This window comes from Sus scrofa, chromosome 14 (genome assembly GCF_000003025.6).
Source record: "Sus scrofa isolate TJ Tabasco breed Duroc chromosome 14, Sscrofa11.1, whole genome shotgun sequence".
Classification (NCBI taxonomy): Eukaryota; Metazoa; Chordata; class Mammalia; order Artiodactyla; family Suidae; genus Sus; species Sus scrofa.
The window spans coordinates 51,900,884-51,924,856 of record NC_010456.5 but is presented as its reverse complement, the minus strand read 5'-3'; the positions used below and the strand labels follow the sequence as shown (position 1 = coordinate 51,924,856).

At 39.1% G+C, this 23,973-nt stretch overlaps 1 protein-coding gene across 26 annotated transcripts in view; it reads left to right on the top strand.

The window, feature by feature from the left end:
• CHRM3 (cholinergic receptor muscarinic 3) overlaps positions 1-23,973 on the top strand; it is a 545,038-nt gene that overhangs the window by 438,806 nt on the left and 82,259 nt on the right. The window contains exons 5-6 of one of the 26 annotated variants that reach the window (XR_002338271.1): positions 10,380-10,524; positions 16,765-16,824. The exons of 23 other annotated variants lie outside the window; for them this stretch is intronic. The gene's annotated coding sequence lies outside the window, so the exon portion shown is untranslated. Of the gene's footprint in view, positions 1-9,960; positions 10,525-16,764; positions 16,825-23,973 lie in introns of those variants that run through there. 2 more of the 26 variants (XM_021071807.1, XM_021071814.1) reach the window with 2 other exon arrangements.

The window sequence follows — 23,973 nt, the reverse complement described above, 5'->3', positions numbered from 1 at the left end:
CCTCTCAGACTCAGCATATTCAAGGGTTGGCATCTACCCCAGAATTTCTTGTTACCAACAGAGGAATTCTTATTCACTAACTAGGGAGAATTTTCTTTGAAATCCCAGAGAAGGAGAAGACCTTCCATGTGTGCAGTGTGTGACTGAATTAAAAGATGCCTTGGTGGAGTCCAGAGGCTCTAGCCTGTGATTACTTTTGGCATAAAACTGCCTCATTACTAAGTCCTCCTGGTACTTCTGCAGCTCAGTTTCCTTGGAAGGTGTCCAGATCAAAGCTACCTTTACACTACATTCCCGTGTCCTGAATAGTGAGATTATCGGGTCCACCCACCTGCTCCTGTACTTCCTTCCTGCTCAATTTAAATAAACAGGGAGCTGTTTTTCTTTTTGACTAAGTGCCAGTCTATACAACAGCAGCGGGAAGATTGCTTTCTATCTATATGCAAATGGGCTGAATTCTCTCCAATCCCTAGGAAAAGACCCTTTTAACCAAATGACTTATACTTCTGTTTCTTCATGTATAAAATTAGCGGTTCAGGGGTAAATAACCTGAGTTGCCTTCCAGCCGTACAATTCCACATCACAAACACCAAGGAGGACAAGCTTTGTACATACTCAACAATTAGAGAATAAACACAGTGGTACATGTTAAATGCCTAATAAATACCCAACTCCCTACCATGGCACTCAAGTTTCTTCTCAACTGAATATCAAGTTATTCATGCTCCTTGTGCACTAGAAATCTTGAAGCAATAAAAATTCCCAGTCACTCAACAATCCCCAAGGCATCCTGCCCTTGACTGCCAAGCTCATATGGTCCCCACTAACCTGAATGCCTCTTACCCTTCTACTTTTGGTAGCTCCCATCCAGTCTCTAAAGATCTGCTCAGGAGTTCCCATCGTGGTTCAGTGGTTAACAAATCCAACTAGGAACCATGAGGTTGCAGGTTCGATCCCTGGCCTTGCTCAGTAGGTTAAGGATCCAGCGTTGCCGTGAGCTGTGGTGTAGGTTGCAGACATGGCTCGGATCCCACGTTGCTGTGGCTCTGGCCTAGGCCGGTGGCTACAGCTCCGATTAGACCCCTGGCCTGGGAACCTCCATATGCCGTGGGAGCAGCCCTAGAAAAGGCAAAAAAAGACCAAAAAAATTAAAATTAAAATAAAATAAAGATCTGCTCAAACGAAACCCTCTCTGTGAGTCCACCCCCTGAACTCTCTACCTCTCAAGTGACTTCCTTTCTGTGTCTCCATGGCTCTTTGCTCAGACCCGTGGTACAACACTTGAAACATGATAGCAAAGCTTACTGTGTACATGGCTGTCAGCCCCAAATAGCTGAGAGATGTTCAGGTTTCATTACCTTTGTGCACCTGTGGTATCTAGCACTAGGCCTGATATGGAGAAAGTTCGCACTGATGCTCGTTGAATACAGCTTGAATAAGATCCATTAGGAAAAGTTTCTTCAAATAAATCTGTTTAGGCCAAAGTGTAATATGTACACACGATGGTGTGTTTAAAGTCAATGCTATAGGAAAAGCAAATGAAGATATGGGCAGGCTTTGGTTCCTGGCAAATGAGTTGGCTTTCATTACTCGGAGATGTTAAGAGGACATATCTGGTGAAGATTGAGATGGCGGGGCTGGGGATCAAAAGAGAAGTACCCTTTCACCTTCAATTGCCATTTTGATTTAAGGTATTTCCCCTTTAACAATGTTTTGTCTAGCAATGATAAAATATAAATTACATGGCGCTCTCACTGGCCAACGTGAGACTCAGCAGATCTTTAATCTTTCTGGATTCCCCGCACCAGTGCATTCTTAGACCTTTTGTTTGAAAATGAGCAGAGCTGGCTCTGCCTTTCTTTCCTTTTTTCTGTTTCCTTATTCCTTCCTTCAATGAAGACATAAAAGCATGACTGTCTTTTAGATTTCTGTGGTCATTCAGCAAGCAACTCTTCAGTTCCCATGTGTTCTCTGTCACACAAAACACAGGGGGAGAAATTGAAAGATCATTTGGGCCACGCTGTCCAAGAGATTATTCTTTTTACTCAGAAAAAAAAATATTTATGTAACAGTATTTCTTGACTTTCTTCTGTATGTGAAGGCGCCACATGAAAAAGAGATGAAGTCTGGGTTTCGACCTCAGAGTCCTTAGAATTTCAAACAGTGATTTTCACATTTTAGGTCATGAAATCAACTTAGTAGATCAGGGAGAGCATTTCTATTTATTTAGAAGAGGACAGAATAGAAAATATCAGAGCACCTCCCATGAAGTGAGGATACTGTCACATGAAATTTATTCTCGGTAAGGCGGGCCTGTGTGTGCACTGGGTCACCAGGTAGAAAATATTTTTTTTTCTGTAAGACACAGTCAAAGAAGTTAGAAACCCACTGATTCAGAAGAATAATGAACATGTACATAAATCACTGAAATTCAGATTTTAAGAAACTGAAGATGAGAAGAGTGGGAGTGAAAGAGCTCAATGTCAAATTCATAAGCTTCAAGGATCCCAACTGCCAAAACTGAATCACATTTGTGCCACTTCATAACTTTCTTCCTGGGATGAGTGAATTCTGTATTAAAGTGTTATCTCTAAGCATCCTAACATGCAGCATTGGGATTCGATGAACTAATTTTTTTAGTAAAGTATAGTTGATTAACAATGTTATGCTGGAATTCCCATTGTGGCACAGCAGAAACAAATCCGACTAGTATCCGTGAGGATATGGTTCGATCCCTGGCCTTGCTCAGTGGGTTAAGGATTTGGCATTGCTGTGGCTGTGGTGTAGGTCGCAGATGTGGCTTGGATCTGTCATGGCTGTGGCTGTGGCATAGGCTGGCAGCTGCAGCTCGGATTCAACCCCTAGTCTGGGAACTTCCATATGATGCGAGTGTGGCCCTAAAAAGCAAATAATAATAATAATAATAATAATGTTGTGCCAATTTCTGCTGTACAGAAAAGTGACCCAGTCATACATAGATATACATTCTTTTTCTTATATTATCTTGCATCATGTTTTATCCCAAGAAACTGGATATTGTTCCCTGTGCCATACAGTAGGAGCTCATTGCTTATCCAGTCTAATGTAATAGTTTGCATCTACATATCCCAAACTCCCGACCATCCCACTCCCTCCTTTCTCCCCCTTGGCAACCACAAATCTGTATTCCATATCTGTGAGTCTGTTTCTGTTTTGAATTAGAAATGAGCTAATATTTTGAAGGTTTTGCTTCACTTGTTAGTATTTATAACAAGTAGAAGGAGACTGATGGTAAGATCACCTTTGTCTTTTCTGCCAGATGACTGTTTATCATCTTTATTATAACAATTATATATATCCACCATATTACATTGCAATATTTAGAAAAATGACCTATAATCTCATGTCCCAAAGATAATCACTTGAGTATTTTACCTGAGGTCATTTTCTCTACATGTCATATGCAACACATTTTTATACAGATCACTTTCTTGAATGTCTCAATGTTTCTTCATAAAGCTCATGTATTCAGTCTTCTTATAGAAATAACCAGCCATATATCCCTGACACATCTTTTGCATCAACTGAAGGAAAACTTTAAAGATTTTCAAGATAATTGTTAGAGTTTTATTTTCAAATTAAATGTAGCAAGTAGGAAGTTCCTGCTGAAGTGAGGCAGATTAAGGATCCAGCATTTCTTTGCAACAGTGTGTGTTTTATCCCCAGCCTGGCACAGTGGGTTAAGGATCCAGCGTTGCTGCACCTGTGGCATAAATCACAGCTAAGCCTCATATTTGATCCCTGGCCCAGGAACTTCCATATGCCTTGAGTGTTGCAAAAAAAAAAGTAACAAATATGAATGGATGAATGGACTACCTATGTGCTAATCGCTAGGAACACAGGTATATAACATGTTCCTTGCCCTTAAAGGATTTATAATCTAGTAGGAGGTAAGAAAATGTTAAATCACCAGAAAACAAAGCAAAACAATGCAGTAAGTCTAATTTTTAAAAACTATCACATGCAGAGGAGAAAACGATCCAAGTTTTCTGGGAGGCATCACCGGGAGCTTTCTAGAGGAGGTGACATAGGTAGAGAGAGTGGTGTTGCCAGGCAGTTAGGGAACCTACCCAATAAACAGCCAATTCAAGAATAATTTCCAATGCTAGGGAGAAAGTTTGAAACTATGTAAGAAGAACCAGCAGGATGGGGGGAATAAATGTCTCCTTTTTCTCACATGTGGACTCATGGAGCCCTACCTATGGCCCCAGAGACCCAGTCATTTTCTCTGTGAAAACTGTATCAGAATACCCAGGAAATAATACCATGCATAGCCTATAAATCAATGCATGCATACACAATAATATGGTCAGTGCAGGAGTTCCCGTCATGGTGCAGTGGAAACAAATCCGACTAGGAACCATGAGGTTGCAGGTTCGATCCCTGGCCTTGCTCAGTGGGTTAAGGGTCCGGCGTTGCTGTGAGCTGTGGTGTAGGTCGTAGACACGGCTCAGATCTGGCGTTGCTGTGGCTGTGGCATAGGCTGGCATCAACACCTCCGATTAGACCCCTAGCCGGGGAGCCTCCATATGCCACAGGTGCGGCCCTAAAAAGGACAAAAGGAAAAAATATATATATGTATATATGGTCAGTGCAGAAAGAATGTATTCAGGTTGCCTTCTTTTGAGTTGTGGAGGTACATTAGTAGAGAAGAAGGAATTCAGTGCCATGTGTTCTCGGGCATGGATGCCATGTCATGGATGGACCTGGCCATTAGATTCCAGCCAATCACCTGGTGTCACCTCTTGTCTCAAACACATAGTATGTTGGCTTCGTCTTGAGGAAGCTCAGGTGACCAGTTCCCCAACAGCAAATCCATGAGTGAGAAATAGGAAGTCTTAATAAAATGTCAGGATATGCAGGTTATTTTAGTCCTATCCCTCTCAGCTATTTCAAAACCAAAATCTTATCCTCAAACCAAGAAAGGGTGTAGCTTGAAAGGAAGTGTGCTTTTCTCCATTTTGTTGCCCAGCCAAGCATATGAGCCTGGCACAGTGTTTGCTGATTGAAGCCATATCAGATCTTTCCCTCTCTCTTTTTTTAAACATGCAGAGTATAAATATATTCCAATTGATAAAAATGTAAGAAACCCTGTGATTATGTTATTCCTCTTCCAGTATTTTTCTTGCCGGGGAAACTGCAATAGGAGCCAGTCTGTCCTCACCACACTGCTTTGCTGGCAGTGCAGATCTAGATTCATTCCTACCACCTTAGACACAAACCTCAGAGCTCCTTTTCACCTGAGAGTGGACCCTGTTAGGATCCCGGAACACTGCAATGTGTACAGAAATCAGTAGCAAAAGGAAAGTTCTTAAAGTGTACGATGGATGGAGGGGTAGGGAATCTTTTTGAGCACATAGTCAGCATCATTTCCTGCTGTCAGAGATGCATAATAAGTTGGGTTGCAAGGAGAAGAAAGGGAACACTTTTGCCCTGTGCTTCATGGATCACCCACTGCCATGCTAGCTAAACCATGAATTGAGAATCTGTCACGCCTTGTGGTGAACAAAGCAGTGAGAGCACATCTTGCTTTTCTTTCATTTTCGCGCTTACCCTTTGAAGAATCTGTTTAGAGCCAATAAAATGATACATTTGACACATCCTTAATGATAGCTCAAGAGGGCCAAAAAATACCCCGGGGTCTAGAATTGCAAAGCTGAAATGGATCTGTGGAGGTCATCCAGCCCAGCCTCTTGTCTCCAGATCCCCTGCACCTGACATCGCCAATTAGTTGTGAGCCAGGAGGGACCCTGAAGAGGGGTCGGTACAGGTACAGGTGCTCACTCTTTCCCTCTCTTTGCCCTGCTCTCCTTAGAAAGCGCAAACCCTGACTGACATTTGCAGCCAATTAATTCCAGAGACCTAATGGCTCCATTATGTTATGTAAGTTTTACATTAGACTTTAAGAACACTGCTGTGAAGCACAGCAGTAAAAACTGTGTGATTGTAGTGAATTTGAGTTCCTGCAAAATATTTTTGCACTTAGGCACTTAACTGTACAATTACATAAATACTAGATATTTCTCCTTCAGAATTTTATCAGTTGCTGACTTGTTTATCTCCAGTCCCCAAATCTCCTAAAGATGGTTACAGTTGGGGTATCCTTTTGATATTCTTTTATCTGTATCCACTGAATGCAGCCTCTCCCTCTCTCTCATTCATTCATTCATTCTTCATTTCCTGAATCTCTGTTAAGTGGCACATTGGCCCACACTGTGTAGATTCTACCCTTGAGTTTACAGTATCATCAGGAAGATAACGGTGTATGTAGAAAACAATACCAAAGGTAGAAATAGTGAAATGACAGAATTCTGTGGAATTTGAAGGAACAGAGAATGGCGGACTCAAAGAAAGCTTGTAAAGGAAGTGACATTGGATTGAGTCCTAAAGACCAGGACATGAAAAAGTGGGAGAGAACGTGCAAAGTGGTGGATAAAGAGTGAGGGAGGAAATTTCAGGGAATATTCAGTGTGTGAGAAGCAGTTCGTTTTGACTAAAGAATGAGATATGTTAATGGAAGTTCTGAGCATCGGGTTGGAAGGGTAGCTTAGAGTCAGACAATCGTAGGCAGCAGAGCTTCCACTTGATTCTAGATTGTGGAAGATGTTTGGGCAGAAGGAAGACATTTGATCAGAAACAGATGTTTGTGGTTAAAGATGCCAAGCTACACAAACACCATCTGCTTTCATGCAGTTTGGGATAACACCACAACATATAAGGGATCATGTTGGCTATCACTGGAATAAACACATGATAGACACACTCCTTTTTTCATTGCACCTCTTAACATTTATAAATTCTTTAAAATTGACACACCCGTTTTGTATGTAACTGATCTCACAGGTTTCTTACCATGACCCTGTGAATTTTGATCCCGTTGTATAGGTGAAGAGAAGCACATTCAAGGAGGTTGGTTAAGTGACTTGTAAGCAAGTCACATAGCTAGTTGGTAACAAAGTGTATACTGGAATCTTCTCCCTCCAGATCCAGGGAATTTCCTATCGTATGACAGGGTCCCCAGAATATAGTTCTTATTGTATCATTAACCATGAGCCCTATAAAATACACTGGGCCCTTTTACACATAAAACATTGCAATAAGTAAAGAAGAGAGTTCCTAATGCAGAAATTTGAAAAGATCTTCTGGGAAACTGACATTTCAGAAAATGCAGTTAGGTATTTTTTATATATCAGAGAAGAATCAGAAAAGTCTAAATTAGATCAAGGAAGATGTCAAGCAAAGCATCATGTCACCTAGAAAAGTAAAGCTTGGATGGGGACCTATTTTCTAAGAGGAGGAGTAAAAAGGAAGGAGCATTATATTCATCCTTGAAAATATAGGACACACAATAAATACCCCTTCCCCCTGATGACCTCTGATCACCCTTCAGAGCATTTCAAAACACTCGATTCTCCAAATAACCCTGTAAGAAAGGCATGGCAGCTATTATTAAGCCCCTTTTGATACATACGACTATCAAGGCTAATTAACTTGCCCCAAATCATGCTAGTAAATAATTGTGCTGGGACCAGTAGATTGTGTGGCTCTTAATTCAGAGCCACTTTCACTGCCTTTAGATCTGACTCATAATTGAAGATATTTTGAGATGATTAAACCATAAAGTGTTACAGACTGTACATTCAGTTTGGGAAGTAGAATTCATTCCAGTGGTTCTGCATGCTGATCAACCATATCTTTTAGATGTTTCTGGGGCACTTCCTTTGTTTGGCCTTTGGGAAGTGCTGTCCAAGTTAGAATGGATGCTTGGGCACAGCATTACCCTTAATATTCCTAATAGTTTCAGTGCTTTAAATCACTTGGGGCCAGTAATGACAACCTCCTGAGGGTCCAGTTATTTGTATCTATCATTCAAACAGCAAGGGTGAAGTGTCTTACAAAGGGACCAGCTAGTGCCATAAATGCTTTGAGGGAGTTGATATTAAATTCAGTGGGGAGGGCGTGAGTAGGCTTTCTGCATAGCACACTCTGGAAGCAAAAAGAGAAAAGGAGCTGGAGGAGAAGTAAAAAGAGAGGAAAGGAGGTAGACACAGGCTCTTGTTGCCGCTCACGAGGGAGAAGGTCATTTCTGGTTCAGAACACAATCCAGCCTCAGCCTCAATTTTTAAGTCGTGAATGAAATTGTTAAAAATTTTATTTATTTTTAATTTTGACAGTAATGCAGGATATATTCTTAGTCTAAAAGCTTCAAACGGGGAGTTTTCTGGTGGTCTAGTGGCTGGGATTTGTGCTTTCATCACCAAGGCCCAGGTTCAATCCCTGTTCTGGGAACTGAAATCCCACACCAAGCTGCTACACACTGCAGAAAAAAAAAAAAAAAAAAGAGAGAAAAGAAAAGAAGGAAGGAAAGAAAAGAAAAGAAAAAAGAGAAAAACCTCAAACAAGAAAGATGGAACTAATATCTCCCTTGATCAGCACACAATCTCACTCTCTTCCCCAGATGTAATCACTCTCTTCAGTTTTGGGTATATCTGTCCAGTTGTCTGTAGACTTACCTTTATATGTGTATTCAGAAATACATAGGTTTTGTCCATTGTAGTCTTTCTTTTTTCCTTTTTTGCATCCCATTAAAGATATTAAGAAGTCAATTACCTTAGGACACTGTGTAAATTAAAGAATCCCTCCCATTAACCTGTTCTCTATGGCCCATAACTCATTCCAGAGCCCATCACTGGCCAGCAGCCCTTGGACCCTTGGCAAGTATTGCCTTCCTATTCTTAATCCTGGCCAAAGAAACAAGCTGGCCTGCCATTCCACTTAACTCTGAATAAACTGGTATTTAGAAGAAAGTAACAGGTAACATATAAAAGAATATTCTGTAAAGAAGCAAATAACAATATCAAAATGTGGGCTTCTGGCCTGAAAAAAAAGACTTAGGCAGCAGAAGTGGCAGAATCTAATCTATGGCAGAAAGTTATATTTTGGATTGTAACTGACCAAGTACAGACTGTTATTCTGGGATAAAAAGAAAATGTTTTAAAGATCTGATTTTAGGAGTTCCCGCTGTGGCACAATGGGATTGGTTGCATCTCTGGAATGCTGGGATGCAGGTTTGATCCCCACCCCAGCATAGGAGGTTAAGGATCCGGCATTGCCACAGCTGTGGCATAGGTTACAACTGCACCTAGGATCTGATCCCTGGCCCAGAAACTCCAAATGCCACTGGGCAGTCAAAAAAGAAAGAAAAAAAAAATCTGATTTTAAAAGCCATGCCAAACAAAATCTTTCAGAGAAAGAAGTCTTATCTCTGCATTTGTATGTTCCTCCAATAATTCAGCTATCATCAGAATAAGCGAAAGAGTTACCATGGTGTTTTCTCTTCAAAACTTGCAGGATTATTTCAATTTGTAGTGTGCTCAGAAACAGAGCACAGTCACTGTTTATTCCATTTCTTTGTGATTAATATTCATTGCTGTCACTCTAGCATATGAAGTGATTGTCCCTTGAATCATGGTGCATGTGTGGGCAGCAGCAGACACTGAGCAAGCATTGTAATTTTAGTCCATTTACAAAGGCCTAGCTACCAGAACAGATTTCTCAGGGGTTAACCACCTACATTGTATTTCAAAACACCCTGCCTTTCTATCTGCTGTTAAATTGACCCGAGGCATCTTCTTCAGTAATGAGCAAAGGTTAAGTGAGAACAGGTAGTATTGCCTTTCACTGATCCTTAAAGATTGAGAAATGACTTTGGATATGATAAAGCTCTGTACAGTTAACTCTGAATTTTCTGGTGGAATGAACCCCTACTTTTTTTCCTTTTTTTTTTTTTTTTTTTTTTTTTTTACCCCATGGCATATGGAAGTTCCCAGGCTAGGGATCAAATCAGAGCTGTAGCCGCCAGCCTATGCCACAGTCATAGCAACACCAGATCCAAGCCACATCTGCAACCTACACCACAGCTCATGGCAAATCCGGATCCTTAACCCACTGAGTGAGGCCAGGGATTGAACCTGCGTCCTCATGGATCCTAGTCAGATTCATTTCTACTGAACCACACACGATGGGAACTCCCAAGCTCTTCTTGAATGATACCAGTGTAGTTATTGGCCCTTGGGGGACAAATTGCTAGACCTTTTGATATGAGCCTTGAGCTAGTATGCTCTAGAGACAAATTTAGAAGAAATGTGAGATTTGGTGGGGCATGTCTGAAATGCAATGATGTTGCACTTTGGCAAAACAGAATTATGTTCATTTCTGATGATCTGTTGGGATTCACTACAGGATTTTATTGTGTGCAGATTTGAAAAATTCCAGATGTCTCTAAGGGGGAAAATAAAGAGTAAAACTCTATTATTTGTGAAATTGTTATTTTTCATTAGGTCCACAGAGCCTAAATTTTTTCTACCACAAAGAGAAGTTCCATGTGATTAGAAACCTGAAATGCTGTGGGACTTGGTATCCTGAATCCATTGGCAATTAAGGTAGAAACTGAATCCCAAGAGGCAGATAGCCGAGGCCCCAGAGGTGAGTAAGCTTGTCTCATTTTCCAATTGGAGACCTGAGTGTATAACTCTTGAATAACACCTTCAAGGTATTAGCATAACTGGCCTCTTACTTTTGTCTCCAATGGGAAGATGACCCCAAAGGATAACCTCAAAAGCCCCAGAAAGTTGTCTCCATTTCCAGTGGCTGAAAACTGGAAGTAGATAGGGTAGGATAAGGAAATGACTTGAAGAGAAATTGTACAAAATAGCACTATAGAACAATAACACTTTGCATCTGGAAGAAAACTTGAAGTTTGTTTATTCCAGGAGAGTCTCAACTGTTGGGGGTGGGGTGAAGATACCTAGTATTGTTACCAAAACTCAGATCTGGTTGCTCACTACTCAAAAGCCAATACTCTAGAGACAAGGTTGGTGGAAAGGAAAGTTTGCTTTACTCCAGAGGCCAGTAGCTGGGGGAGAAGGCTGACTCGTGTCCAAAGGCCAATTTCCCCTGGCAATCACCAGAAACATCACAGACAGCTCTGACAGTCACCTTGAAATCAGTCATGCAGTGGTCTGACCATTATTGCCTTGATTGTTTTAAGTACAGGTCATCTTTAATTCCAGGGCAGGTTTGTTCTCTCCTTGAGGCCAGCTCTCAGAATTGTGGCAGCTTGTGCCTGGCTACATTCTGGTCATCATGTAGGTAGCTGCTTCTTCCTGGTGGGGTTTCAGTCTCTACATGATAGCTCACAGGATATGGCTCAGAATAAGATCTATAGCCCTTGAGGAGCTAAAGGTCCTTGACTTTATTTAATGCCCAAACTATTATTTGGTCTTATTTGACTATTTTTCCTTTGTTTCTGTATTTTCTCATTTATTTGATTAAATTTATTCTTTGACTAAAGTTTTTATACAGATAAAAAGCAGGCAGAGGACAGGGCGGTTCTGTCCTGGGAAGGACCCATAGGGTCCAGCTCCATTTGAGTATATCAAAATCTTGGACATGTATGATGGTTTGAAAATCTCCAGGTGATGCTGAAATGGGCTGCCTCTCATTTGCTAATGAGGTTCAGAGATGTTAAAAATTTTGTTTAAGTTTAGACAGTTTTTAACAAAGCTAGAATTTGAATCCATGTTGTCCATCTCTAAGCCCTATAGTTATTACATATCATGGATTTATAACATTTTACCATTAAATCTCATTTTCTTCTTCATTATTGTTGATGGGTAGAGTTTGCTAGAAGGAGAAAGGAAGAGAAAAACAAGTAGGGGAAAAGGATGGAAGGGAAGGAATGATAAACTCATCAGAAGAGTACAGAGCTACATAAGGCATCTTTTTGGCCCAGATTTTTAATCACTTTGCGATATCAGGAATCCAATGTCTTCATAAGATCCCAGTACACACACACCACACACACACACACACACACATACACACACACTTTAAACATAAAGTATAGCTGCAGATTTGAAAAATGTTAGAACACTATCATCATATCTCAAGAACTCTTGGGTTTCCATGCTCGTGGCAGGATTCAGATCTTCATCATCCCTCACCCAGACGACCTCATCAGACCCCTAGACGGTCTTCCTACCTCTAGACCCTCCATTGCTCTGACTATCCTTTGAGTCACATTGATCATCTCATTCCTTTTGCCCATAAATTTCACTAGACATGATTCCACCACTTGGTGAGTAGGGACAAAACCTCTCATGTGGCTTTTGTTGCTTTTTAGTCCTTTTTACTGCTTACTTTCCGAGTAGTGTAAATTTTAACCCCAAAGAAGGACCTGATGGGACTCAATGATGTTACTCGTATTAATCCTCCTCCCCATAAACTCATCAACATCGTACTCTTTACCTCCAGTTACCAAAGTTTTGCCCCTCCTTCAAAATGTAGCACAACTGCGGAATGTGCTTTTCACCTCCTTTAATCATTCTATAATAGTGCCTTTGTAGCTCCCAGGGACCCATGCTGATTTATGTTATTTATGGATATTTCTCACCTACTCTGTAAGAAACTCTGTTGGATTCTCTCTTTTTTTTTTTTTTTTTTTTGGCATTTCTTTGAGGCCTTATAATTTGCTTTGATATAGCAGATTAGCTGGAGGCACAATTGATTCAGCAGTGGCTATCCATAGGCAGAGAAAGAAATCCAACAGATTTAGTTAACAGTAAAAGAGAAAAAGTATCCCATATGAAAATTTAGATTAACCCAGTACCTTTAGCATTTTCACATGTTGCCAGCTAATTGTCCACATAAAAATACTAGGTCCCTCTCCTAACTCCAAAAGGAGGTGGGGGGGAGGCAGGTGTTGGGGGAAGAAACTTATCAATTTTGTAGAACAAAGACCTAAGGTGCTAGTTTTAGCTTCCCTTTCAACCAATCATGGGCAGGTAATTTATATCTAGTGGAGATTATTTACCAACTTTTTTTCTGAAATTATATATATATTTTTTTTTCTCTGAGGCTTGGGGAGGGCAAACAGTGAGGTTCTACACTTAGATACAAAAGCCAGAGTGTAGGAGATTTGATCTATCAGTGAGCTCAGTCTGAGTCATTAATATCAGGCACCTATTATTTTTTACAGCTTATGTGATGCCAGACTATAGGAAAAGAAAGGCAGTCAGTATCAAGCATAAAGGATAGTAAATCCCCTCTCCAAATGGATCCAACCACACCTGTTCACTTTGAGGTCGCATTTATGATGAAACATGATTGCTTAGGCTCTGAGAAGTAGTGCTGAGGTCAGTGATTGACACTTCAACTCAAATTCAGGAAGAATTTCCTGGGAGTTAGAATCATGTAGTGAGGAAATGGGTGGCTCTTGCTATTTTTTGCTGTTAAGGTTAGAACAGACTGATTTGATAGTCCATTCAATCCTTTCCACTAGTAGATTCTATTATCTTGTCCACTTTACCAATAAGAATATTTAGATACGAAGAGACTAAGTAATTTATCCTAGGTTACTTGGTGAGTAAATGGCAGAGCAGTCACCCCCATGCATTTGACCTTAAAGCCCAGGTTCTCAACCAAGATACTTACTGATACCCATTTTGGTAATTGAAAGTAGAGGAGGGGGAGAGGTGGGGAGAAGGTGGCCAGAGAAAGTTGTGGATGGAATACAATGCAACAAAGGGAAGGGCCTTATAGAAGATATCTTTAAAATTTTTTCCAGCCTCCAGATTCAGGGAGGATTTAATCTGCTTCTAAAGGATAGAGATTTAATCTGCCAAAGGAGCTTTAATCTGCCTCCTTTTAAATGTAAAAGATCACAGATGGGCTAAATGCATTATATCAGCAGAAAAGAGTTTATAGCCAGTCCACAGTGAGTTTTCCCTTAAACTCCACTTAGTCACAATATAAAGAAACTGCATAATGCCTATGAAAGAGCCACTTAACAAGGAGATACTAGGAAACTCCAGGAGGTGATGAGTGAGGGAAAGAGATGGGATAAACAAGAGGTAACAGTCTGGCAGTCCCTGGGCCAAATCAGAAATTAGACTCACAGTTTTTTGGGTTTTTTTTTTTTTTGGTTTTTTTTTTTTTTAATTGTCAGTTGCTTTTTACTCTGTTATGTCTTTTGTGTGTTTGGTTTTACTTCTCAAATAATTAGTTGCCAATATTTTAAATCCAGGATGTTACATACATGCTTTTCTTGAAAAGTCAAATCTAGTTCTGCTGACCCTGAACCCTTGTTTCCAAAAGGTTCCTACTCTATCGTACAGTCTGACACCTTGTCTGCATCACTCAGTATGCCATTGGCTCAGCTCTTATAGTCCTTGGAGTATGGACCCACCATTTGCTCCTACTTTAAGAATACTTTTTAAATTGCTGGAGTTCACTGAGTGAATAAGGCATGATTTTCTTTCTGAAACAATTTTGCATAAAGAGGCATTAAAGAAGCAACTTTCGTTAAATCTAAAGAACATGGGCATTCCCATCTTGGAGCAGAGAAACGAATCCAACTAGGAGCCATGAGGTTGCAGGTTTGATCCCTGGCCTCGCTCATTGGGTTAAGGATCTGGCATTGCCGTGAGCTGTGGTGTGGGCCGCAGACGTTACTCGGATCTAGTGTGACTGTGGCTGTGGTGTAGGCCAGCAGCTGTAGCTCTGATTGGACTCCTAGCCTGGGAACCTCCATATGCCATGGGTTCAGCCCTAAAAAGCAAAAAAAAAAAAAAAAAAAAAAAAAAAAAAAAAATCTAAAGAAGACTAGGGAGTTCCCTGGTGATCTAGTGATTAGGACTCTGTGCTTTTGCCATTATGGCCCAGGTTCGATCCCTGGTCTGGGAACTGAGATCCCACATCAAGCCACTGCATACCATGGCTAAAAGAAAGAAAGAACAGCAACAACAAAACAGTTAAAAGCTTAGGCCTTGTGCTTCAAATCATAGCTTCTGACCTCTTTTACAGATCCATACTAAACATACGTCAAGAGTGGACATTTATAGATGAGTGTAAACTTATAGTGTCAGATGCATCCTTGCTTACTCTTGTTAACCTTCCTTTTTTTTTTTTCTTTTCCAAAGAAGGATCACACTTAACCATTGCCTTTATGAAAACAGATTTTTTATTTATATTGATTTTACAAAATAAAGGTTTAGTAGAAAGTAATTTGTCAACAGAGGAATAATTGGGCACATTTTTTAAATGCACACTAATAAAATTTTAACTGCTGATAGAGAAAATGTATCTTAGCACACTTATCTCAGGTTCGATAATTTTAAAGTTTAAAGATCTTATAACTTTTTTTTAAAGCTATGATTTAATAGACGTTTTCTGGGACAGGGCTCCTGCCGATATAATAAATCAGTGCTCTGTTTCCTTGTAAATTTTCTTTCTGACGTAGACCCCAGTGCCAATGTCGTTTTTAAAGTAAATTTCAGGAAATACTTTCTCTTGAAAGGCCTATAACAAAAATTATATTCTTGGGACTACTGTAGTTATTGGCTATTTGAGACTTGAACACTTATCTAGACATAAAGGGCAAATTATTACTCCTAGTAGATATCTAGGGATTTTTTTGGTTGTAAACCCAGAAAAATCCAACAGACTTTATCTAAATTCAGCCAAACTAATTGCCTCCATTTCACAGACAGAAAGGACTCTCAGTCTAATGCACCAATGGATAGCACAATGAAAAATACTCCAGCAGTGCCAGCTTGGCCAAGATCTACAACAAAAGTGAGACAGGTCTCCCCAAGCAGCACATTAGCAAAAGACTGAGCAATAAGGACAATTCATGACAGATGCTGCTTTAGAGGAGCAGCAACATAGATCATCAGCATTTCCCAAAATGCCCTGTGTGGAAGGGATACTAATAACCCAGGCTGTTTATTAATAGGTATTATTCCAACAATTAAAAAAATCTGTGGCCATATAAGTTTGGGAAACAGTTAATAAAGTCAAACATTTTCTTTTATTACAGGGTTCTCTGAGTTTTTATAGTTATTGTGTTAATATGCTTGGTGAATTTCCAGGAAAGATATGTGGCATATAGTAGTTCTTAAATCCAGTTCAGATGGAACATCTCTTTGGATGAATACTCTATATACAAATCATTGTACATTGATTAGGAATAAGTTGCTGCAGGAGACTGGATACTAAGTCAGTAATAGTGACTAGTTTCCCTTACATGTAAAAGAAGTTTAGGAGCCAGGCCAGGACTGACACAGCTCCATGTTTACAGAGTACTCAGAGTCACTCCAGTGTTCTGTTGCGTCTACATTATTATGGCCAAAGATGGCTGCTGTAGCTCCACCCATCACATCTGTATTTCAAAAGTAAGACGAAAGTGAGGGTGATATGCCATCTGTCTTTGAAGGAGACTTTCTAGAAGTGCAGCCAACACTTCCTTTTATTTCTCAATGGCCAAGACTTAGTCCTGTTGCCAAGGAAATTGGAAATGGAGTCTTTTAGATAAGTGGTTATATGCATGACTGAAAGTAGAGAATCTGTTTACTTCAGAGAAAAAAAGGCTATTAGAATCTATGCCATACCTTAGAAATCACTGAAATAGATAAAATAGTGTATAGCATAGATATTTATATTTGATTAGGTACATTTAAGTATTATTTACAAAGGTTTTAATTTTTTACTAGTATTTACAATGGTTTTAATTTTTTCTTGAACCCATAACCGAAAAGAAATAAAGAAAAAAATAGAGGAGTTCCCAGAGTGGCTCAGAGGGTTAAGAACCTGACTAGTATCAGTGAGGATGTGAGTTCAATCCCTTGCCTGACTCAATGGGTTAAGGATCTGGTGTTGTCATAGGTCACAGACTCATCTCAGATCTGGCTTTGCTGTGGCTGTCGTGTAGGCCAGCAGTTTCAGCTCTGATTCGACCCCCAGCGTGGGAACTTCCTTATGCCGTGGATATGGCCCTAAAAAGCAAAAAAAAAAGAAAAGTAAGTTTGAACTACATGGGAAAAATAAGTAAATGAAACATAACTGCAAATTCATGGTAGTGAGAAGCTGATCTCATTATTTGAAATATATAGAATAACCACCATTTAACACAATCTTCTCTCTCGTATTAAAATAATATCTTTTTGTTAATACTTTTATGCATAAATTTGCCTAATTATAATAGATATATCTATCCATCCATGGCAAGGGAGACATTGCCTAAATTCAGAAAATTTTCATACCATCCAATAGTAAAATTAGCTCTGACTCAGATAATAAATAAATCACTATCATACATGCTTTAAAAAGGAAGAGGAGTTGTGGTCAATTTTTCCATCATTCAAAGATATTCTTAAAATTACCCTGTTGGTTCAATCATTTGTTCTGCTTGGTTCAAACCTGTATCAAATCACAATATCCTTTACGTATCAGTAGTTTCCAAACATCCTGGTGTTGCAGTTAATTTTATTTGATTTTAATGATTCTCCCAAAAACTAGATAAAATTGTTACAATTTACTAAGTACTATGGATTGTGTTAAGTGGTCTGTATACACTGTCACTTTATCCTCATAATATTTTGTCTCCACTTTTTAAATGAAAATTGAGACGCAGGGAAGTTAAATAACCTAACGTCCACATCTAGGAAGCAGCAGGTGCTGGCTTTTTTGGTCTTAGTTTCTAAACTTAATGCTATATTTCTCCAACTTAGAAAGAGGCTATTCATCCTTTCAAAAGTATTTATTATACCTAGTTGAAGTTATTTATCCAAGAGAATATACCATGTTTATCAGAACAATATATATCTATTGTTTATTATCAAGAATAATAAACCCAGAGTTCCCATCATTGCTCAGCAGAAATGAATCCGACTAGCATCCTTGAGGACAGGGTTCAATTCCTGGCCTTGCCCAGTGGGTTGAGGATCTGGCATTGCTGTGAGCTGTGGTGTGGGTCACAGACTTGGCTAGGATCCCATGTTGCTATGGCTGTGGTGTGGCCGGCAGCTACAGCTCCGATTCAACCCCTACCCTGGAAACCTCCACATGCTATGCCGCAGGTGCAGCCCCAAAAAAAGAAACCTTGAGAGTTCTCACCATGTACAGAGGGTTAAGAATCTGACTGCAGCAGCTTGGGTCACTGCAGAGGTGCAGGTTTGATTCTCAACCTAGCTCAGTGGGTTAAAGGATCCAGCATTGCCACAGCTGTAGCATATGTTGCAGTTATGGCTCAGATTCAGCCCCTGGCCCAGGAACTTCAATATGCATGGGTATAGCCATAAAAAAATTTTTTAAATAAAAAATAAAAGAATAATATACCTTGACTCATTAAACTATGGTATAAATTTGCCATGGTGTTTACACAGCATTTACAGGAATACAATTCTGAACATTCTTGGTCCTACACGATTGAAAATAATTCGATCATCTACAAATAAATTTCACCAAACTATCATTACAGTATAGAGTTTTCAAAATAAATGATTCCACTTTCACCATGGAATCTTTGAGACTGAGTCCTTATGGATAAACTTTAAGAAATTTTAAGAAAAGAGATTGAATGCTACTTTCAGCTGATTATATAAAAAAGTGATGATGGTTAAGTAGTCTTTTAAAAATCAACATCTGTTCCCTATGTATCCTCTAGTCATATTTGCTTAGTTTACAATTCAGGCAAAATCTGGGCTGTTTTTAGCAAAGCCAACACATCAATGGAGGAAGACGCTGAATACCATTCTGATTTTGCATATTTACTTCCCTGTCCCAGGAGTCTTTATTACTGGCGATGATTCAAGTATCATTGCAGCACAAAGATAAGAGCAACAGCAACATTCTTCCATTTACAGACATTTCCTATTATAGGTGCAGTGCATGCCTGGGGCTTGAGTTTAAAACAAACCTAAAATCCTGTCTGCATATAGGAGTTGTTGGCTTCATCTCTTTAAATACTAGAAAAATTGTCATATGAAATGATAAAATTCACAAAAAAATAAAACACTGATATTTATTGTGCAGCAAAATTCAAAAAGACCCAATTAAAATAGTTCAACATTCTTCCCACATTCTAAGAAAGTTAAAAGCACACCCTTCTGAAGTAGGTTGATCTTAATTTGTTCAGTAAAGTTCCTTCTTTTACTTGCTGTGTGACTTTGTTGATTAACCTCTGGTTTCCTCAGTTTCTTCACCTATAAAATGAAATGACAATTGTACTTGCCTCATAAAGGTTTACCAAGAAATAAGAGAGTCAATATAGGTAAAATTCTTTGGAAGTGAGCAATAAATGTTAGCTATTCTTGTTAATATTAGTAATGGATATAATTGGTATCTTCAATTTATGAACACTGGTTTTCTTATTGAAATCAATCTGCTCCTTTTTTACATTTGGCATATGCTTTTAATATAAATATGTTTAAGTTCCTGGGACAATACTTAAGAAACATATAATCTTGGAGTTCTTGTTGTGGTGCAGCAGAAGGGAATCCGACTAGGAACCATGATGTTGCAGGTTCAATCCCTGGCCTCACTCAGTGGGTTAAGGATCTGGCGTTGCTATGAGCTGTAGTGTAGGTTTCAGATGAGGCTCGGATCTGGCATTGCTGTGGCTGTGGCATAGGCCAACAGCTGTAGCTTGGATTCAGCCCCTAGCCTGGGAACCTCCATGTGCCTCAGAGAGGCCCTAAAAAGCAAAAAATAAACTAATTAATTAATTTTTTAAAAAAATAAATATATAATCTTTTCAAAACTTTGCATCATTTGCAGGCAAGTACATTTGAGCCAGTCATCTATGGAGAGTAGCTTTCCAATTATGGGATGTGCCTGGTTCTAACAATATTATTTGCTGCGTGTTCTCATTAGTAAGAGATAAAATGGTATCCACTCAGAGTAGAAGAGTAAGTAGTCCTACTATCCCACATATTTACATCAAGCAGAAGAAAAGCAACTTCTCTGTTTCCCAAAATATGGGGTTCTGTGACACATGTGACATTCTTAGATCTGTTATGGACCCTAAAATTCAGATCCTGTGTCCCAAAGAAAATAGTGAAGTTCTGGGAAAAGTGAGTAAAACCAAGGCTGGTCTCGCTTAGGAAAAACAATATTTATGAGGAAAAATCACTCTTATTACATTCTAGTAAAAAAAAAAAAAAAAGAAAGAAAAATGAACTGAATGAATGAAAAAGTGTAATTCATTTTCAAGAGTAATGATTACCTAGCAGATTTAATCACTGATCTCAGAAATCAACCAAAATTTGAAGAAAGCAATCTAAGAGTTTTTTAATCCTTCATTAAAAAATGACTTGCAAGAATTCCCGTCATGGCACAGGGGAAATGAATCCGACTAGGAACCATGTAGTTGCAGGTTCAGTCCCTGGTCTTGCTCCTTGGTTAAGGATCTGGCATTGCCATTAGCTGTGGTGTAGGTCTCAGATGTGACTCAGATCCCATGTAGCCATGGCTGTGGTGTAGGCCAGCAGCTGTAGCTCCGATTAGACCCCTATCCTGGGAACCTCCATATGTCGCAGGTGCGGCCCTAAAAAGCACACAAAAAAAAAAGAAAGAAAGAAAGAAAAAGAAATGACTTGCTTCCTTAGTTGTAATATATATCACTCTGAAATATCAAGGAAATTCAAAGAGAAAAACATTTCCATGTCTTTTATTCCAGAAAAACCATGTATCTTGGCTAAATTATTGCAGATATAAGTAAAGCATTTTTATCTATCTTCCTATACTGCATGGCAGGAGCAGGCAGAACCATAGAAAGACATATATATATATATATATGTATGTATGTATGTAAAATGATTTTTTTTCATTATAGCTGGTTTAAGTGTTCTGTCAATTTTCTACTATACAGCATGGTGACCCAGTTATACATACATGTATAGATTCTTTTTTTCTCACATTATTGTGCTCCATCATAAGTGACTAGATATAGTTCCCAGTGCTACACAGCAGGATCTCATTGCTAATCCATTCCAAAAGCAATAGTCTGCACCTATTAATCCTAAGTTCCCAGTCCATCCCACTCCCTCTCCCTCCCTCTTGGCAACCACGAGTCTATTCTCCAAGTCCATGATTTTCTTTTCTGTGGAAAGGTTCATTTGTGCCATGTGTTAGATTCCAGATATAAGTGATACCATACGGTATTTGTCTTTCTGTTTCTGACTTACTTCACTTAGTATGAGAGTCTCTAGTTCCATCCATGTTGCTGCAAATGGCATTATTTTGTTCTTTTTTGTGGCTGAGTAGTATTCCACTGTGTATATATACCACATCTTCCCAATTCAATCATCTGTTGATGGACATTTGGATTGTATCCATGTCTTGGCTATTGTGAATAGTGCTGCAATGAACATGTGGGTGCATGTGTCTTTTTCAGGGAAACTTTTGTCTGGATGTATGCCCAAGAGTGGGATTGCTGGGTCATATGGTAACTCTATGTATAGTTTTCTGAGGTACCTCCATACTGTTTTCCATAGTGGTTGTACCAACTTACCATCCTACCAAGAGTGCAGGAGGGTTCCCTTTTCTCCACACCCTCTCCAGCATTTGTTCTTTGTGGACTTATTAATGATGGCCATTCTGACTGGTGTGAGGTGGTATCTCGTGGTAGTTTTGATTTGCATTTCTCTAATAATCAGGGATGTTGAGCATTTTTTCATGTGCTTGTTGGCCATCTGTGTATCTTCTTTGGAGAAATGGAAAGACAGGTTTTTAAGCCTATTATTTACCCCTCACTCATCAAGAAGCTATTCCATATAATGCAGTTGTCTAACAAATGAAATTTAGGTATTTAAGAATCCAAATTTGATTTCAACCATGTTTAATAATTTAAAAAAAAACTTTCTTGAAACATGTTAAACAGCCCTTTCAGATAGGAAATTAATAGCAATATTTGACATCTCCTTAGGAACCCAGATTGTCCTGAGAAGGTATGGAAAAAGCATGTGGCCTAGGACTTAATTTATAGAAACTATTGCTGCCATCTGCTTGCCTATTGAGTGTCTGCTTGTTTCCATAAAGCCAGCCTAGGAAAGGCACAATTTCCTTATCTCTAGGGATGTGTCTATGTAAAATTAGTTGCAAAATGAAAGGCTTTCTCCAAAAGGCTTTCCTACCATCTAGTAGATATTTGCTTCTCAAAGTGACCAGCAACATCGGCATCACTTGGGAACTTGTTAGAACTGAGGAATCTCAGGTCCAGCCCCACCCTCAGGGAAGCAGAGTCTGTATTCGACATAATACCTGTAGGCACACTGAAGTTTGGAATAGTGCTGGTTTGGATCATCTGTCTCACCATCACCCTATCTTATTGACAGAACATAAGACAACTCTAATTCATCTCCAGTCTTGTTTACACTGACTTCGTTGAAGGGTTATAAAGGAAGTTTTTCACTCACCAAGTCAAGGAATCATGCTAGGGTATTTTGAAAAAAAAGGCTTATTTTTAAAAGCTATGTCTGTTTCATAAAAAAGAAGTGCAGGGGGGAGTTCCCATCGTGGCTCAGCGGTAACAAACCTGACTGGTGTCTGTGAGGATGTGGGTTTGATCCCTGGCCTTGCTCAGTGGATTAAAGGATCCAGCGTTGCAGTGAGCTGTGGTGTAGGTCACAGATGGGGCTCAGATCCTAAGTTGCCGTGGCCGTGGCTGTGGTGTAGGCCTGCAACTGCAGCTCCGATTCAACCCCTAGCCTGGGAATTTCCATATGCTACAGATGTGGCCCTAAAAATAAAGCAAAAAAAAAAAAAAGAAGTGGAGGGAAAAAGGAGGGAAATTGGACAGTCTGACAAAATTGAAAAACACGATGAATTAGATGAATTAGGCGCGGTGTTATCATACACTAACTGTGATGTGAGCTTGGTCTAGTCATTATAGCTCTGAGCCCATTTCCACCTCTGAAAATTTCTCAAGTCCCTTTCAATATAATGGTTGTGCACTTTGCAAGTATAACAACAGGCATATTTTGCAAGCCTTCAATTATACTCTTTGTAAAGGATTTCAGATACAAGCACTATCATGTCCTTCTAGAGAGGGAGTTTTTCATTTCTAACAAAGACCATGAAGTCATAATTAGTTGCCAAGACTAAAATCCAGATTTCTTGACTCAGCATTCAGACCTACAACACCAATAAATTCTTCGGGAAACTATCTATAAATGAAAAAGTTGCCCATAAAATCTTGGATTATGAGCCGCCAATCTAAGTTGTTTCAATTGCCCATATTTTATCAATTTTTCATATACTCTAGAATTATTCAACAGATACTTTGAATTCATGACATAAAGTATTTTCAAGAAATTACCAGCAGTGCTGTATTTTAAAGTTCATAAGAAAGTAGATCCTAAAATTTCTCATCACAAGGAAAAATTTTTTTTCTTTTTTCACCTTATTATGAGGTGATGGAAGTTCACTAAACTTACTGTGGTCATCATTTCACAGTGTATGTTAAGTCAAATTATTATGCTGTATAATGATTATATCTCATGAAACTGGGGAAAAAAGAACAGTGATGAATAAATAAGAAATAAAAGAAACAACATACTTAAAAAATATTTTTAAGAAATTAAATGAAAATTTTAAAAAATTGTACTTTGTAGTACTTCTAAAAACAATTCTTGCATGATTGTGCACATTCCAATTTATGTACTGACAAATCATACATAGTAATTTTACATGTATTTTTGTTTTCTATTAATTCCTCTTATAAGAAATTAATATGCTCTGTTGTTGGTTTTTTCAGGCCATTATTATACTTGGTTTTTGGTTGTGTTCAGATAAATTTATCAATTTATTTCCACAAGTTTTTTTTCTTCTTACGCTTTGAGATGTTCATCTTTGTTCTTTCTGTAAAGTTTTTTTTTGGTCTGTTTTTGAGGACCACGCCTGAAGCATATGGAAGTTCCCACGCTAAGGGTCAAATCAGAGCTGCAGCCACCAGCCAAACCACAGCCGCAGCAACGCCAGATCCAAGCCAAGTCTTTGACCTATGCTACAGCTCACTGCAATGCCAGATCCTTAACCTACTGAGTGAGGCCAGGGATCAAACCCACATCCTCATGGATACTAGTTGAAATTAAT